Consider the following 12,436-nt stretch of genomic DNA (forward strand, 5'->3'; position numbering starts at 1 on the left):
GAAGGACAGATCTGAGGCTGAGGAGTGAAACTGGGGCCACCGCTCATCCTTTGAATGTGCACATCTCCGTCCTCAAAACGGGGATGGGCAGGGCAGAGGCAGTGAGGACCCCCTCCTGCCCATCCCCCCCCCCCCCATGCCGCTCACTCAGTCCCGCACAGATGTTTACTAAGCCTTTCTAAGTGCAGAGAAAGTGCTGGAGACAGGATGGTGGGCGAGGTGGACACAGTCCACGGCTTCCAGAGAGACACCTCACCTGCAAGTCACAGAAGTGCAGAATCTCTGGTAGGAAGTGCTGGGAAGGGAAGAAAGAAGGCTTGACCCAGCCGGCCGGAACAAGGGGGCCACATCCAAACTCCCCTGCTTCGCTTCTCCTCGATGACTGTAGTTTTCAGAATGGCCAGCCCTCTTCCTGGCTAGGGAGGGGCAAAGAGCTGTGTTGGACACTGGTGGTCCAGGGACCTGATCATTCGCCCTGAGGTGCATGGTCACGACTGCATGGCAGGGTCCCCGGGTCCCTGGGAAACTGAGGCCCCAGTAGGGAGAAATTTGGCTGAGACCTCACGATGAGTCAGAGGAGGAGGTGAGACCTCAACTTGGCTCTTCCTGATTCAGAAGCTCAGGGCCCTACTCCCCCAGGGTTTTCTTTCCCCAACCGATCTTCCTGGGGGCCGTGGCCAGCTTGCTGGAGGCTCCCCACGTGTCCTATGCCCTCTGCCACCCAGCCACAGCCCCTGTCCCAGAGACAGGTCCCGGGACAGCCCAAGCACCCACTCAAACCCCCAGCCCTTGGTCTGGTGGCAGGGATTCCCAGCCCCCTCCTGGCCTTGGGCAGCAACAAGTATGCGGGCTTCCCCCTCCCCCACCCCTGCAGAGAAGCTGGGCGCAGCCGAGCAGCTGGCAAACACAGAAGCAACACCTGTGTGCCAGATAGCACAGCTGCATGGGAGAAACCCGATCCGTCCGCAGCGCCCGTCACATGCCATGTCCAGTTGTTGCACTCGGGGCAGGTTGGGGGAGCACCCGTGGCAGAGAGCTCCCCGCGGCCCAGGCGCCCAGCCCTCCCTGCCTCCCAGCCTGGCATCCGTTGGTTGCTCTTACTTGCACTTGGCATTTCCAGCTGGGTTCACCTTCCATGGCCTTCCGTGGGGAGACTGGGCGGGGGCAGAGCCACACCCACCGCTCACAGGAGCAAAGCTGCTTTGCGCACCCCAAGCCCTTTTCATCTTCAAAGCCATGGCTGCCTCCTCCCTCCAAGGCCCGCACATCTGGCCAAAACGTTTGTGGACGCCGGGGCGGGTTACCTTCGCAGTCGGGGTGCCTGGGAGACACCTAGAGGCGTCCTGCGGTTTGGCTCCGCACGCCCTGCCTCATGTGGCCTGCTGGTCCCCGGGGCTGGCCACCCGTGATTTCAGAGCCCCAGGCCCCTCTCCTGGGGCCCTGTGACGACCTGCCTGTTTTCCACGGGAACTGCTTCAGGAGCCGCGGTGCATGTGAACAATCAGCCGGCATATGGAAAAGGGAGGAGACAGGAGACGGTACAGGTGCTCCAGAGGGTGGGAAAGAGAAGGAGGCGAAGAAGAAAAGAACAGGGCGCCTGGGTGGCTCAGTGGGTTAAGCCGCTGCCTTCGGCTCGGGTCATGATCTCAGGGTTCTGGGATCGAGTCCCGCATCGGGCTCTCTGCTCAGCGGGGAGCCTGCTTCCTCCTCTCTCTCTCTTCCTGCCTCTCTGCCTACTTGTGATCTCTCTCTGTGAAATAAATAAATAAAATCTTAAAAAAAAAAAAAAAAAAAAAGAAGAAAAGAACAAATTGCTTCCAGATAGGAAGGTCCTTTGCCAGAGGGCAACTTGGCCAGGGAATAACCCACAGCCAACGAGGAGGCATTTATCCAGACGGAGGAGGGAAAAGGAGCTAAGACCCCGAAGGCCTGTGCCTACCGCTAACACGTCCACCTGCGCGGAGAGCCAGGAGGCCTGTGATGCGTCAAGCTCCGTGGGGGTTCGGCCCGCTAGGGAAAGGGAGAAGGTCACTGCCCAGGACAGACCCAGATGCTTCCCGCGCGCGCATCACCGTGTGAATTCACCGGTTGGTCAGCAAATAGTCAGTCTTCCCGCCCCCGCTGCAACCTCACAGAGTTGTTTTAATCACGATCCCCAGTTCACAGACGAGCACACTGAGGCTCCGGGAGCTAAGTAGTTTGCAAAAGGGCATCAGAATAGCAGGTCAGCAGGGCAAGATCGGAGCCCTGAGCGCACGGGGCCTGGAAGTGAACGCATGAGCCAGGGCTCTGGTTGGCTCCCCCCACCGTCCCCAAAGTGACAGGCTTCCAGGGAGGGGCCAAGGATGGCCTGACCCTCTGACCGGACCTCTGGAAAGGGGGCGCTGGAGACTCCTGGTTTCCGAAGTTCTTTCTTCTCACACTCGGTCTCGTCCCTCCGCTTTCCTTTCAACAGAAAACAAAACAAGATAAAATTTTACCTCCTGAAGTCATTTTACGTGGACTCGAAATTAGCTGTTGCTTGGCCACTCCGAGAGGTGACCCAGAGACGGCATCCGTGTGCCCCCTCGCGCCCCTGCCCGCGCGTCACACCAACGTCCGTTCTGTCACCGCTCAAGGTGGCACTTTCTTGGTCCTGTACAAAATGTAATTTTCACTTGCCCCTGAAAAATCAATATGGAAAGGCTCTAATTCCCCAGATTTCGATTTTTCAATAAAAAAGTGAAAATGAAACTCTGCGGGATTGCAGCCAAAAGGGTGCCCCGAGCCAAGTGCCGTCTGGAAGGAGACTTACCCAGAGTTTTCCAGAAAAACACCGACTTTTGACATTGTTCTTCTCAGATGACATGTCAGCCGGAAAAGCAAAGGGTGCTGTTGAGACCCGCGTGGGACTGGGCAGGACACCTTGGTGGGAAGGGTGCTCTGTCCAGAGAGATGGAGCGCACAGTCGTGCTGTCCTGGGGTGCCACTGATGGGCGGTGCGGTACGGGGGAAGGAGCGTAGCTTTGAAATCAAGCCACAGATGAATCACAGCCCATATCATCAGATCGTAGTGGCGTTCCGCCTCGCAGCCCTCATCATCCTATTCCCTGCACGTGAAGTAGGAGAAGGATAGAAGGGCCCGTAAATGAAACGAGCACACATGGACGTGTCCACACAGGCCTGCGGCAGACCGGACCTGCGGTCAGGCTAGTTGCCTTCCTGCCCACCAGCCTGCCTCACTTTCCCTGTCATTGGATGACGTGGGGTGAACCACTCATACCCTTCGGTACCTGGTGTCGGCAGAAACGACCACAGCGAGCTCTCAGTACCCGCCCCCCCCCAGGACCTCCTAATCCACCCATGCTGGGGACAGACCTAAGGAAGATGTCACTGTCCATTTCCAGACTCTGCAAAACAAGACCACCAGGATTCCTCAGGAACCTCCTTCCATGGCTCTTCTGACAACGGATGGAGACGCAAAAGAGCAGCCCAGCCCCCAGGTGTGACCTGGTTCTATAACCTGAGCCACCAACCCTACTGCCCCATCACCCTCCCTCCCCGCCCCCTCTGCCAGCAGCACCTGTCGTCAGAAGCTTGAGTCCCAGTAGCTTCCAGACCTGTGACCTGGAGGCTGGGGGCGGGGGGCAGCAGGGCAAAGGGAAAGAGGAGAAATGAAAGCTGGCGGTTTCGGGGAACCGTGCACGGGGTTTTCGTGACCACCTGCCTCCCGGTCCGCTTGGATGGTACCCGGCGGGGGGGGCGGGGGGTGAGTCTCCATAAACTGCCGTTACCCGAAAGTGAGGGTAGGGATTCCAGAGAGGCAGAAATAATGCATGCCGGGTACAATATGAAAGCATCTTTGGGGACAACTGGGTGCCTAGTCGGGTAAGTGTTGGACTCTCGGTTTCAGCTCAGCTCATGATCTCAGGGTGGCAGGATCAAGCCTCGCGTCTGGCTCCGTGCTGGGTGTGGAGTCTGCCTGAGGCTCTCCCTCCCCCACGCCCCTGCCCCTCCTGCTCATGTGCTCTCTTTCTCTCTCTCTCTCTCTCAAATAAATAAATAAATACAGTCTTCTTTTTTTAAAAAAGCATCTTTGAATTTTTCTTGGGAATCAAGAAGTAAGCTAGTTCACCTCCACCTACTAGGAACTGGGTGTTGGGGCTCCTTGAAGACAGTGTTTTCTGGGTAAGGGTGTGGAGAGGGCGAGCAGGGCTGCTGGTGATGGCAGATTTCCAGAGTGATAATGCCACACGCGACGGAAGCATCCACCGGGACAAGGGCTGCCTGCAACATGCCCAGGGAGTGGCTCGTACACCATCTCATCTAACGGCAGAGTTAGGAAAACCGAAACACCTATCAGCAGGAAACTGGCTCCCCGTAAGGGAACACCAGTAGTCCCTGAGAGGCTATTTGACCGTGATGTCAAAGATTTACTATCTTGATGTAAAAATGCGTCCCTGAACTACAGTATTGGATGAGGAAAGCAACTTCTATAAAGTGTGGCATATGAACCCTTCAAGTAACAGAGAATCCACACATCTACGCTGTACATACACACCAAGACGTGTCCTAAAAGTTAATTGCCACCACGTTATCCGTGTTCTTTGTCAGAGAATGAGCTCTCGAGTGATCATTTGTTCTTCCTTGTTCTCTTCTATATTATTTGACTTCTTTTTCCTTTCAAAAAGAACTTCCTTTTCATAAAAATAAAAATAAAAAAATCCGGGTGGCTCCGTGGATTAAAGCCTCTGCCTTCGGCTCAGGTCATGATCTCAGGGTCCTGGGATCAAGCCCCGCATCAGGCTCCCTGCTCGGCAGGGAGCCTGCTTCCTCCCTCTCTCTCTCTCTGCCCACTTGTGATCTCTGTCTGTCAAATAAATAAATAAAATCTTTTTAAATAAATAAATAAATAAAATCCATCTCTGCAAAAAAGTGAAATATCATCTTTTTATCTTAGTGAAAATTCGTGATTTAGCAGTGAAAAGAGCATTAAACATTTTCCTGATCTTTCAAGACATACCATGATTAATACAGAATAAAGGTCTCTCTGATTTCCCAACATTGTTTAAAACACTGGAGAGAAAGGAGATCATGTAAGAGCCATCAGAAAGATCTCTCTTGATTCGAAGACATCTTCTTTCCAGCCCTCTTGCAAGGAAAACTAACACAAGCTCATGGTTTTGCATGACCATTTCTTCCCTTTTTGTCTTTGTTCCTTCTCATTCAAATGTGTATTGAGCATACATAGTACCTAAGACCGGCTATGGGCTATCGGGAGCTCATTCTCTTGTCTGCTGACTTTGTCTTCTAATGAGCTTTGTTCCAGATTCATCATTTAGAATAGTCAGTGGGAGGAGGCACCCACTCATCCTGGATCCTGTCGTCCATGGAGTGAGTCAGCACTGACCACAGGCACCTCAAGGCTCTCATCATGGAGTGGGGTTCCAGAAGTCCCTCCTCCAAGCCCAGGAGACATCCGTTGTCACTCAATGTTCATTCATTCTGTATTTACAGAGGCCCGCTGTGTGTGAGGATAGCGTGAAGTCTGGGTCTACAGCAGTGAACAAAATAAAAATCTCTGCCCTCTGGGAGCTTGTATTCTAGTGGGAGAATCTGGACAATCAAATGCCCATATTTTCAGGAGGTGACAAATGCTATAGAGAAAGATAAACAGGGTGAAGGGCACAGAGTGACAGGGGGCCAGCACTAGTTTAGATGGGGTTGTCAGGAAAGTCCTCTTTGGTAAGATGACCTCAGAGCAGAATTCTAGGGGAAGTGAAAAAAGGAGCCAGGACACCTGTGGGAAAGCATTACAGGCAAGAAAACAGTACGTGCAAAGGTCCTGCAGGAGATTTGTTCAGCATATTCTCCGAACTACAAGCAAGTCAGCTGGCTGGGGCTGAGCCACTAAGAGGACAGGGAGCAAAAGAAGTGAGAGCAAGGGTTAGAGGCCAGATCCTGCAGGTTTCTGTGGGTGATTGCAAGGATCTAGGTGGGATGAGAAGCCTTGGAAGAATTCAAGCAGAGTTACATGATCTAACATGGTGGAGGCTGTATTTTTATTTTTTTAGAAATAGAGAGGATACCAAATAAATAAAAATTAAGAGACACTGGGGCACCTGGGTGGCTCAGTCGGTTAAACGTCTGCCTTTGGCTTGGGTCATAATCCCAGGGTCCTGGGTTTGAGTCCTGGGTTTGAGTCCTTGCTCAGCAGGGAGCCTGCTTCTGCCTCTGCTCCTGTTCTCTCTTTTTGTCAACTAACTAAATAAAATCTTTTTTAAAAATTAAAAGGCATAATTTTAAAAGAGAAAGAGAAACGAATCCATATGCCACCCAGAAGACCAGCACGTCTTGCCCCCAGAAAACCATTCCTGGTCAACAGCCAGCCAATGGTCGTGGAAAGCAGAACTTGACTGCAAGCAACAGTAGGAGCTTTGAGCAAAGCGGCAAGTCCCTGTGAGTAATGGGTGACTTGTCCCTCCCTCCTTACAGCTGAGGGCGTTTCTCTCCTTACTCCGTACCCTCCTTAAGATAAGAATGAGCCCAAGCCACACCCTGGACGTGGGCAAAGGATCACAAGCTAGAGCTTTCTTTTCTGTAGACCAAAACCCCTCCGTCCCATCATGGTCTCTTTTTAGCACTACATTTGCTTAAAATATATTTGTAAAAAAAGTATTAATAAATTGCTAATATTTACTAGGGGTTTACAAGTAGTATGCACTAAATTCTTAGAAGAACCTTCAGCACTATGAATACTCCCACCTTCCTGCTGCGGGAAGATGCGAGGAACCCGTGAGAAACCTCGTCGAGATTCGCACCAGCGGCTGGCGGCAGAGCTGGGATTCAATCCCGTTTCTGTCCTCATTGAAATCCGGTGTTTCCTAGCCCATGAGCTACACTGCCCTGTAACAGAGTTACCCACTAACGCACGCACGGTGCTCCCCTCCATCGGGGATCTACAAGCACAAACCCTGATTTCTTCAGAGTTGAAGGGTAGCTGGGAGCCAAGACCGACACCAGAATAAAGGAGCGTGGAAGTAGGGGAGTGCTGCCCCTTCCCCACCCCCATCCCCACTGTGAGTGTAGGCATGGCCAGGCCTCAGAGGAAGGCTGTGGGCGGTGGGTGGAGCATGGACCAAGGACTTCAAGGCTTATATCCTTGTTTGGCTGAGTTCCCCGCTGGAAGAAGTCCCGGGCTTGGTGAGGTCAGTCCTTCTGCAGATCTTTCTAGCCAGAAGCCACCTCTAGAGCACTAAGTACAGGCCAGGAACTCTGCTAGGTGCTTGGGGTAGCTTAACGCACCCAGTCCTGCCTACCCTCTGGGTAACTTCCGCGTTTTACGGATGCGCTAAGGGAGGTGGCCCAGGTCTTACACCTGCTGGAGGGAAGGACTAGGACTACGACCCTATTCAGACTGATTCAAGAGCCAAGGTCTTAACCCTGCTCTTGCCCCAGGACCCAGTTTTATGGGTCACCCTTAAGGAGACCATCTTTTTTATATACACGAGCTCAAAGGACAGTTGGCCCCTGAAATTCCCAGTCTGAGTCAAGCCTGCTGCCCCTGGCCTCCGCCCTCTAGCACTGTTCACAGAATTCAGAGAGAGCTTAGGGCTGCTGTCCCCATTTGAAGACCTGCCACTGTTCATAGAAGAGCCTCATAAAGTCACTCTCGGGAACAAAGGTTGTGCTCAAAGCAGCAGGTACCCTCAGGCTGGGCACTCACTTGGGCCTCCCGCTGGTGGCCACCCTGGGCAGGCGTCCATGCCAGCAGGCTTATGTCACACTGGAAGCATCACTCTGGGCTGATGGGCTTGGCTTTCTAGGTTCGTACCGAGGGGTCTCATCCCACCACTGGAGGCTCATGGGAGGCCCTCAGTGATGGCAGAAGCAGTCACGTCACCGGCCAGGGACACCCCACTGGCCCAGATCTTGCAACCAAGAAGATCTGAAGACCTTTCACCTGCACACATGCTTTCTGACCCTAGAGGATGAGCACGTCTTCACTTCCAGCCTTGGAAACACATCCAGCAGTCCCATAGGGAACAAGCCCTCCTTTTGTCACCATGACTGTGGTTCAAAAGAGGAATAGGGATTGGATATTTATTACCTCTTGGTAAATGTAAAAGCCTCTCTATTACGCGTGTGTGAGCTTGTTTACTAGGAGTGCATGTCTGGAAACGTTCATCTGTTGAAGTCAACTTAAGTCAAGCTGATCTGAACATTTTTAGATTCCTGGCCACGATGAAGTCACAAAGACACACATGATCACTTCTTACGTCAATGGAGATCCATGTGTCCGCACTGTATGTACGCAGCAAGAGATATCCCCAAAAGATGATCACTGAGATGTCACCGTAGTTTTCTTCAGAGCATGAGGTCTTCTTTAACTTTCCCTGCTGTTCTTGTTCTCATCTGCGTTATTTGGGAAGAGACTAGGGAGAGAGAGGTAGACATAGGACATGGCCACGTCCTCAAGGAGATGGTCCTCCGCCGATAACACCTGTCCAGAGCTGTGCACCTATCTAAGCATTGTCACCTACCTACTGCATTCAAAACTTCTCCACCAGGATATTCCCGCTGCCACCGAGACTGGTAACTCTGAGGGACAAACACAACCCACTAACAATGCAGATTTCTTTGAAGGCCATGTTACTCCCTAAAATTCATACAAAATTTGTATTATAGTCTACTATATGTAATTTAGGCATAAAAATGTTCTTGGTTATTTATCATTAAGTAAAATTAATGCTCCAGGTTTATCCTATGGCTTTCTGTCCTAGGGATTTCTAGGACAGGGGTTTCTCAGAGCAGCTAGGGGGTGACAGTGTCTCCAGATCAAGGCTCTATAGACTTTTAGATTCTCCGCTGGTCTCCTCCTGTAGAAGGTTCCCTGGCAAAGGATACAGGGCTCTTTAAATCTGGAAGTGCTGCTCAGGTAAGCTTAAAATAGGTCTACTTGAAATGTATCAGAATTCTTCAACTAAGATTGCTATGAAAAACAACTTTGCAGGCTCTAGAAAATTCTGCAGCATTTGTAATTCTACTCCAGTCCTTGACGGAGAGATATCCTATAGGTATCTTGGACTTGCCTTTGACCCCCTGGCCTAAGGATTTAAACTACTTGGCTTTTGTTTTGTTTTCTGGCTTTTCAAGTACCTGTAAAACCTGTTTGACCAGTCCTGTGATCACAGTCCTTAAGCCCTTCTGACCCAAATGAGCCACCTTGAGTGGGACAGCTGACATCACAGGCAGTCAAGACAGCACAGGTGGTCAAGGACCTCAGCCTTCATCAGGTCAATGCAGAGCACTGTACCATATGCTTCCAGAAGGACTTCAAAAAAAGTTAAGTGCACTCTACCTTCAGGTGATTCTTGTCCCACTCTAGGGTTATTCTCACAGTTAATAAAGATGAAACTTTCTGGTCTACCTTGCAGCCCTCATCAGTCATTTAGGTTGGAAGAGACTTGCTTTGGCCAGCTGGAGTAGGAGTTGGGCAAGTCATCATGGATCTTGGCACAAATAATCATTGCGGTTGAGTGTAGCTGGAGATGTGATTGAGCACCTCAGGACAAGCAAAGCCCCTCTGAGAAGAGTAAAGTGTCTGCGGAGACTAGAAAATACGCGTTGGGACACCTGTTGCTGTTTTTCATGTTCTTTCTATACCCAACGTGTGGCGAAGATCACACCATGTAAATTAGAGTGACCTTTTCCTGGGTGCCCAATACAGAGGGCATTGGCAGCAATGGGTAGAGCAAAGACACTAAGCAGAAATATTGCAGTCGATTTGCTTTTCTTCATTAAGGTGATGATAAAAGAAGGATGAAGTAATGGTGTGAAAAGCACAGAACTGCTCCTCATGCTCTTGAAATATTAATGGTATCTGGGGTCCCTGGTCCGAAAACAAAAAAGAAACACCAAACATGACCTTTAAAGTGGATTTTTAGGGCTGAAAAATGTACTGTTTTCTGGAAGCAGCAGCTAATAAATTGCTAAGTGACTTGGGCTAAGGTTTTCTGGAAGAATCCTTTTTTTTTTTTTTGGATAGGTATTAGTGGTGAATGCATTTAGCTACAAGAAATAGCAAACATTGCTATCGTGACTTAGAAGAAATGGGGTTTGATTTCTCTCACACGGCCAGAAATGTAGAGTCCGCAGTCAAGGGCAGGCATAGTAACCCAGGGATGCTCTCCAGGACCCAAAGCCTGTCTGTCCTTCTGCTCGTCACTCTATTCTTAACGTGTCGGGCTTCCATGCCTGTTGGCTGACTATTGCCTATGTCTCTGACATCGGCATTCTGGAGATAAGAACAAAAGGTAAAATGAGGCTTTCTCTTGGTAAAAGCTGGCCTTTTTATTGAAGAAGCCCATGGTCCGGAAGGACTTCTTCCCACAGCTCATTGGCCAGATTGTGCTCCGTGGATTCCACCAGAAGCGACCAAGGCTGAGAAAGGAGTATTTGCCATATTGTGACCCCATATAAAACTGGGGCTCTCTAAGTCAGGGCGCCTGAGGAAGACAGGTGGTGGGTGAACTCGCAGCAGGATGTGCCACAGTGTTGGGGACCTGGCAAGGAGTTTGGGAACCAGTATATGAGTCGGGAACCACCTACCAAACTCGGTTTCAGGGGTTGTCCGCTAGGTTCTTAGCCAATCCCAGGCTCCCATGACACGACATTGGAACAAAGGCAGCAGAGCCCCAAGTATATGACGTCTGTGGCCTTGAATGAGAAAGAATGAGATCCAGCTGTCCTCTCTAATTCCATTCTAATGGTGCTGAATAAAGTCATTACCATGCATCACCCGCGAGGTGGCCCGTCCATATGGCTCATGTTTGCATACGTAGCTGTCGCTCATGGTTAAGTAGACGAAGAGATGCCTTTTCTCTATTATTTACTTTTCTTTCCTGCATGCTGAACGTTACACAAGGCTACTTAGATTCCCTTTTTTCAAGGATGTCGACAACTGGCCACACCTCTTGGCACTTTCTCTCGGTTCTTCCGGGAAAGTCTGCACTTGCCTGAGCTGCTTAAAGAACCATCTAGAACCTCGTCTGTCATCTTCCTGGGTGAGAAGATTTCTGCCAGGACCAGTTGGCTCTGTAGACTTCTGCACAAGGCCAGGTGAAAAGTTCAATACTTCCATCTTTCCAAAACCATGATTGGCATCTACAAACAACATTTTACAAATTATGAAAAGCTTGTGACTAATAGCTTTGGGTATTATTTTAAATATATGGAACTCTGAACAGTATTAGTTATAAACTCAAGTAGTGAAATTGATAAGTGCTGGGTTACCTTCTCAATAATAACTTTACACTATGAAATTATATTTTGCTTATGCTTTGTTATGGTCTTGAGTTCATATAAGGGTGCCCCTCCACATAACCAATCCTGTTTTTTGTCTTGAAACTGGGATGCTGGGGGCTTTTTTTCTAAGTGTACAAAATCCTCGGGCAGGGAAAAACATGTCAATTAAGAGAAGAGGATATGAAAATTGAGTTCCTTCTACTGAAACTAAATAAGCCAGGCAGTTAAGAACACCCAGTGGGATACGAATGGTCATCTCGTGTTAACAACCACCCCCAGTTTATAGCTGTGTGGTTTCTCCATTCCGTAAGAGAGTCATGCACTCCTTGTTGGGGGAAGGGCTGTCTTTTCCAGAACAAATCGAAATGTCTTCACAAAGGTGTGGATATTAGAGACGGGCATATTTGGAAGTCTGGCTCCTCTCTGCCCTTGAGCAAAGGCGAAGGAGCAGCGAGTGGTAGAGGCAGGTTCTGAGTCCCAGTAGGCTGAGTACAGAGCCCACGTGCTTAGCCCCCGCGCACTGTGGCCTTCCCACCCTATTACACGGCAGGCCACGGAGATCCTAAGTATCTCACGAACTGATGACGAGGGACCTCAGCCCTACTCTTGGGAGAAGGGGGACAGGCCGCTGGGATGGGGAAGCCCCAGAAACCGAAGCTGGGGCAGCAGAGTGTGGACCCCACCCAGCACCTCGTGGAACTGAAGGAGAAACAGAGGAACAGCAGCAGCACAAAAGCTACGTGTGAAAAGGGCCAATCAATGAATTTGTTATCTCATGTGTGAGCCGTAGAGCTATAAAAAGAACTTCAAGCAGCTTCTCAGTCAAACCTTTGCAGGCTCTCCACCCAAGATACAGTCTCAAAATTAAACTTTCAACTCCTTGTTCCCGGCCGATTTTCATCTACTGTGTCCTCATTTTACCTCCTCTCGGGTCCGAGTGAGCCTGCCCAGAGCCACCAGCCGGGTTCAGCCGGCAGCCTCACAGCCACTCAGAGCTCCAGAAACCTGGTTTAACAGAGAAGCGCCATCGCCAGCCTGTATTTCAGAAGCGGCAATCACATATCCAGCCAAAGTGAAATTAAGAAATTTGCATGTCATTTATTAATATCCTTCTTGTCTGTCAAGCAGCCTTCAAAAACATGTTTTCCTC

Source organism: Mustela lutreola, chromosome 14 (genome assembly GCF_030435805.1).
Source record: "Mustela lutreola isolate mMusLut2 chromosome 14, mMusLut2.pri, whole genome shotgun sequence".
NCBI classification, from domain to species: domain Eukaryota; kingdom Metazoa; phylum Chordata; class Mammalia; order Carnivora; family Mustelidae; genus Mustela; species Mustela lutreola.